The sequence below is a fragment of the Rhinopithecus roxellana genome, chromosome 8, assembly GCF_007565055.1.
Source record: "Rhinopithecus roxellana isolate Shanxi Qingling chromosome 8, ASM756505v1, whole genome shotgun sequence".
Lineage (NCBI taxonomy): Eukaryota > Metazoa > Chordata > Mammalia > Primates > Cercopithecidae > Rhinopithecus > Rhinopithecus roxellana.
In genome coordinates, this window is record NC_044556.1 from 31,261,586 (window position 1) to 31,267,585 (window position 6,000).

At 48.1% G+C, this 6,000-nt stretch overlaps 1 protein-coding gene across 5 annotated transcripts in view; it reads right to left on the reverse strand.

The window, feature by feature from the left end:
• WDR47 (WD repeat domain 47) overlaps positions 1–5,415 on the reverse strand; it is a 72,683-nt gene extending 67,268 nt beyond the window's left edge. For 3 of the 5 annotated variants that reach the window (XM_030936558.1, XM_030936559.1, XM_030936557.1), the window contains exon 1: positions 5,046–5,415. The gene's annotated coding sequence lies outside the window, so the exon portion shown is untranslated. The remainder of the gene's footprint in view (positions 1–5,045) is intronic. The other 2 variants (XM_010372857.2, XM_010372854.2) reach the window with 1 other exon arrangement.
• Positions 5,416–6,000: the final 585 nt, after the last annotated feature.

Genomic DNA, 6,000 nt, shown 5'->3' on the forward strand with positions numbered 1-6,000 from the left:
AATAATTAGCCGGGCACGGTGGCGGGCACCTGTAGTCCCAGCTACTCGGGAGGCTGACGCAGGAGAATGGTGTGAACCCGGGAGGCGGAGCTTGTAGTGAGCCGAGATCACACCACCGTACTACAGCCTGAGAGACAGAGCAAGACTCCATCTCAAAAAAATAAATAAATAAAAAATAAAGCACAACACTCCAGGTGTGGTCTGATCAAGAACTATACACAGTGAAACTAACATATCCCATAATCTAGGCTCTTTACATAGAATACACCTAAAATTTCTTTATATCATCATCTATTTGTGAAATGCTATTTTTGCACTTTCAGCAATTTCATTTCCAAAGCTTTTCTTAAAGTTTCAAAGAAAACCGCTGGGCGAGGTGGCTCACGCCTGTAATCCCAACACTTTGGGAGGCCGAGGTGGGTGGATCACAAGGTCAGGAGATCGAGACCATCCTGGCTAACACGATGAAACCCCGTCTCTACTAAAAATATAAAAAAATTAGCCGGGCGTGGTGGCGGGCACCTGTAGTCCCAGCTACTCAGGAGGCTGAGGCAGGAGAATGGCGTGAACCCAGGAGGCGGAGCTTGCAGTGGGCAGCAGATCACGCCACTGCACTCCAGCCTGGGCGACAGAGTGAGACTCTGTCTCAAAAAAAAAAGAAAAAAAACAAAGATTTTATAAAAGGTTCCACTTTCTTTTTCTTTTTCATCACATCAACAAGAGTCACAAAACATGGTACTTAGCCATAGGAAAAAAACATTATTTAAGTTACATATGTCAAGTGTACTATATAACGAGTAATTATAAGTAGTATAAAATTTTATGTCTTTTTGCATGTAGTACTGTTTTTTCTTTCTTTCTTTCTTTTTTTTTTTTTTTTTTTTTTTTTTTGAGACTGGGTCTCACTGTCTCCCAGGCTGGTAGAGCCTTGTCAGCCTAGGCTCAAGTGATTCTCTCACCTCAGCCTCCTCCCAAAATGCTCGGATTACAGGTATGAGTCACCTCGCCCAGCCCAGTACTATTTCTCGGTAAAATAAGATGTTGACGGGCCGGGCGCGGTGGCTCAAGCCTGTAATCCCAGCACTTTGGGAGGCCGAGACGGGCGGATCACGAGGTCAGGAGATCGAGACCATCCTGGCTAACACGGTGAAACCCCGTCTCTACTAAATGCAAAAAACTAGATGGGCGAGGTGGCGGGCGCCTGTAGTCCCAGCTACTCCGGAGGCTGAGGCAGGAGAATGGCGGGAACCCGGGAGGCGGAGCTTGCAGTGAGCTGAGATGGGGCCACTGCACTCCAGCCGGGGCGACAGAGCAAGACTCCGTCTCAAAAAAAAAAAAAAAAAGATGTTGACTTATAAAATGAGAACAAGCTCCTAGCAGAGTGGAAAGCATGCAACCGGTGCTCAATAAATGTAAATTTCTTCCCTTCAGAGCTCCTAGCCTTGGTAAGGACAATGTGTCAAAAGGACTGCTAATGAATTGCTGCGGGAGAGCTACTGCGCTGTGAAGTATAAAAATTTACTTTGGAATAAGCTTACTTATTTTTGAAAATATTTCAGTAATTTAAAAAATATCGTCAGGTGCGGTGGCTCATGCCTGTAATCCCAGCACTTTGGGAAGCCAAGGCAGGCAAGTCACTTGAGCCCAGGAGATCAACACCAGCCTGGGCAACATGGCAAAACCCTATCTCTACAAAAAATACAAAAATTAGCTGGGTGTGGTAGCAAGCACCTGTAGTCCTAGCTACTCGGGAGGCTGAGGCAGGAGGATCACTCGAGCCCAGGAATTTGAGGCTGCAGTGGGCTATCATCACGCCACTGTACTGCAGCCTGAACGATAAAGTGAGACCCTGTCTCAAAAAATAAATAAATAGGCCAGGCGCAGTAGGCTCACGCCTATAATCCCAATGCTTTGGGAGGCTGAAGTGGGTGGATCACTTGAGACCAGGCGTTCAAGACCAGCCTCACCAACATGGTGAAACCCTGTCTCTTCTAAAAATAAAAAAATTAGTCAAGTGCAGAGGTGTGCGTGCGCACCTGCAATCCCAGCTACTTGGGAGGCTGAGGCAGGAAAATCACTTGAACTTGGGAGGCAGAGGTTGCAGCGAGCCGAGATCACACTACTGCACTCCAGCCTGGGCAACAGAGCGAGACTCCGTCTCAAATAATAATAATAATAATAATAATAATAAAATAAATATTGGAAAGTTCATTGAGATCAATTATGTTAAATATAGCATATGAAGAAACTCCTACTTGTGATAATATTCATCTGAAGCCATTTAAACAGGGGAAGTTCAGGTGGGTAATGACTGATGAGTATTTACTACGTATTAACAACATGCTACAAACTGGGATACAATGATCAAGCTATTACAGTGAACAAGACTATAGAACACAAAAGAAAGGTTTTAAGGGAGTGTGTGGTATAAATTCTTTTTTTTTTTTTTTTTTTTTTGAGGCAGAGTCTTGCTTTGTCGCCCAGGCTGGAGTGCAGTGGCATGCACAATCTTGGCTCACTGCAACCTCCACCTCCTGTGTTTAAGCGATTCTCCTACCTCAGTCTCCCGAGTAGCTGGGATTACAGGCACATGCCACCATGCCCAGTTAATTTTTGTATTTTTGATAAAGACAAGGTTTCACCATGTTGTCCAAGCTGGTCTCAAACTCCTGACCTCAGGTGATCCGCCCACTTCAGCCTCCCAAAGTGCTGGGATTACAGCCATGAGCCACCACACCTGGCTGGTATAAACCTTTTTTAAAGGATATATTTTCATTTCAACACAAACAAACTCAACATAGAGAAAAATTAGTTGAAATACGCAAGCTTTGGCTATTCAGTGTACTAGTCTCAAAACTGAAGTATCCTCAGGTGTGGGCCAGCATTGGATTTGGAGTTTGAAGACCTGGGTTCAAGTCTTCTGTTCAAAAATAATACACAGGGTCAGGCATGGTGGCTCTCGCTTGTAATCCCAATACTTTGCGAGGCCAAGGAGGGTGGATCACCTGAGGCTAGGAATTCCAGACCAGCCTAGCCAACACGGTGAAACCCCGTCTCTACTAAAAATACAAAAATTAGCCCGGCATGGTGGCTGGCACCTGTAATCCCAGCTACTTGGGAGGCTGAGGCAAGAGAATCACTTAAACCCAGGAAGCGGAGGCTGCAGTGAGCTGAGATGGTGCCACTGAACTCCAGCCTGGACGACAGAGTGAGACTCCGTCTCAAAAAAAAAAAGGTAATCAACAGATGCCTTCCAAAGTGCTTTCAACTCAGAGCCCATTCTCAGACTAAACAATAGCAAGCATTATCACCATTTTACAGAATGAGAAATTAGTCAATGTTAGGCTTAGTAGCTCTTACAAGAATGCAATCCGTAGCAAAAGAAATCTTAAACACAGGTAATCTGATTTTTCAGCTTACTGATCTACTAAGGAAAACTTCAAATCTTTTCATAACTAAAGCGTTTCTGAAACTGCAGCATACATTAAGTATTTCACATGCTGTCCATTAAATAACTAATAAACTCTATTTCACAAACAGGAAAAGAGGTTGAACACCATTATGTAAGTAGTAACATAGGATTGTACCCCTGTTCTCTTATGACACATTCTTAACAGTACTGGTTTTTAAGACGAGGGAGAAAAGAACCAGGAAATGGACCAGTGGGAGATAAACACAGGTTAAAATCCTGTCAAAAAAAAAAAAAAAAAAAAAATTTACGTCTTCATAATGGCATCCAAATTCAAGTGTCTGGGTTTTGGCTTTTTTACCTAACAATACACTGTTGTGGCTTGACTTTTCCATTACCGTGTAATAATGTTTCTTTCCTATTGGAAGCAATCTATCCTAACCTCCCAAACCTAAGGTAGAATTACTCATTTCATCTTCCTAAATGAGACCTCGAAAATATGCCATATAAAGGAAAATGGGCTCTTAGGCGTTTCTCCTTCTTAGTAAAATGTCAATGCAACATATGCCAACGCTGGAGACAAAAAAATTCTACTTGGATTTACTGTGAAAAAAAGATTTATAGCATTTTTTAAACCTACATGTTCATTTCTGTGCCATTAACTTTTTGAGGCATTCTACAGAGTCTACAACAAAGAGAGAAATAACTATTAGGATCACAACCTATGAATCTGGGTGGAACAAAGACTTCTCCTTTCATTACGCAGAGAAAACCAAGTTGCCAAAAAAAAAAAAAAAAAAAAAAAAACCCGGTCCCCTCAGATACCATGCACGGTTACTAACTGCATGTCTGTGTACAGAGAAGCAAAAATCATCTGGTCAAAAGCCCAAATGCCGCCCTGGCCAACCCTCGCCCCCGCCCCCTTTGCCCACGGCCTCGCCCCAGAGCTAGTGTTCCAATATTTTTTTCCCCTATAAAGGGAAGAGGTTTAACCCTTTGAGTTCCACAACCTTGCGTCCTTCTACGCAGGCGCCCCTCCAGCACAATCCCAGTTCTAATCGAGTCGCTGCCCCTTTCCGCGACACACCCAGACCCCCAAAGGCCTGCTCCCATCGACCACTGATGTAAGAAAAGCCAAACCCGGCCCCAGCGGGGCTCCCAGCCCCGCCGCTCCCTCTCCTCCTCCGGGCCAAGGCGTGCCCAGAAAGGGACGCGAGCGCGCCCCTCAGTTCTCGCACGGGCTCGACCAAGGGGCGAAGAAGGAAGAATCCGCGCAGCGGCGAAATGGGCACGAACCTCGAGCTCACTTGCTGCTCGGTGCCAGGGCGAGGGGTGTCGCTCTGCCCCCAGAATCCGACTGGTAGTGTGAGAAAGGTGTGGTCCAGGAGCGGTGACCTCGAACCGGGGCCCAGCAGTTCGCAGGTCCTCATCCCGCGATGCTGGGGCCTCACCCACGACCCCAGTCCCCTCCCAGTCGGCACCCAAGCCTACTAAAGACCCCTCTCTGGGGCTGCAAACAGCCCTCGGGTCCGCCCGGTCGAAGCCGTGTCAGGTGATGACAGGAGGCGACGGGTGACCATGGCAACCCGAGGTGTGCAACTGTCCGACCCCGCCTCCGCCTCCCGGACTCACTCACCTGAGGGCTCCAGGGCAAGCCCGGAGGAGCGACGGAAGAGAACGCGACTGGGAGGCCGGTGGCCAGGGCACCGAAGCGGCCGGCTCCGGTCTGCGGCGGGAGCACGAGGGCGGCGGTCTGGGTTTGGCGTCGGTCCTCCCTCCTGCCGCCCGCGCGTCAATCCATCAGTTCGTCAATCCGTCCTTCTCACGTCGGCCCCTCCCGGCCCAGCGACTGCTCAGCTCAGCCTCTTGCAGACTGCGGTTGTCAAATGCCGGGGAGCCGAGCTCTACCCGCGAGCGGCAGCCAATCGCCGCGCTTCCCCGAGGCGCCTCAGGACCCCGCCACGCGGGGCGGCCAGGCAGGTGCCTGAGCCGAAGGGCGAGTCGGCTAGGGTGGGGTGGGCGGGGCTGGGCTGGACGGGGCGGGGCGGACCCAAAGCCTGTGCGGGGCGGGGGGCGGGGCAGGCTTGGAGAGACCGGCTAAGGGCCCGGGGGACCAGCAGGACGCGCGCGGCAATAGCGTGAGACTAGTGGCAGGGAGTTAGACCCGTAGCAGGTCGGTGACCCCATGTCCCAAAATAGCACGAACGGGGTTGTCGCCTCCAAATAGAGAAGACTGCGCATTAGGATTGACTCTTCATACTCCTCCCAGATAATTAATAAAGGTTAATGAAATTAATGTTGCCTTCTACCCTTCTCTCGCTGCTTTCCTAGGTGCCACTTCATCCCAGAAAACTCCAGTAGTTTGTCTCCTTCCTGGTTTCTCATTTTGTAAAGGTGATCTGCCTTGAAAGCGTTTTTCAGTTACTTAACATTTAACATGTTCAGTTTTTGTCTATCCCTGTTGGTTGTAAGCCACTTATTCCACAAATATACCTGATGCTCAACCGAGCTGAATTAAGCATCCAGGAAGTATAACCATAAGGAAGAATACAATTACACAAACCTGTAAGAACATCATCCTCGGCCAGGCG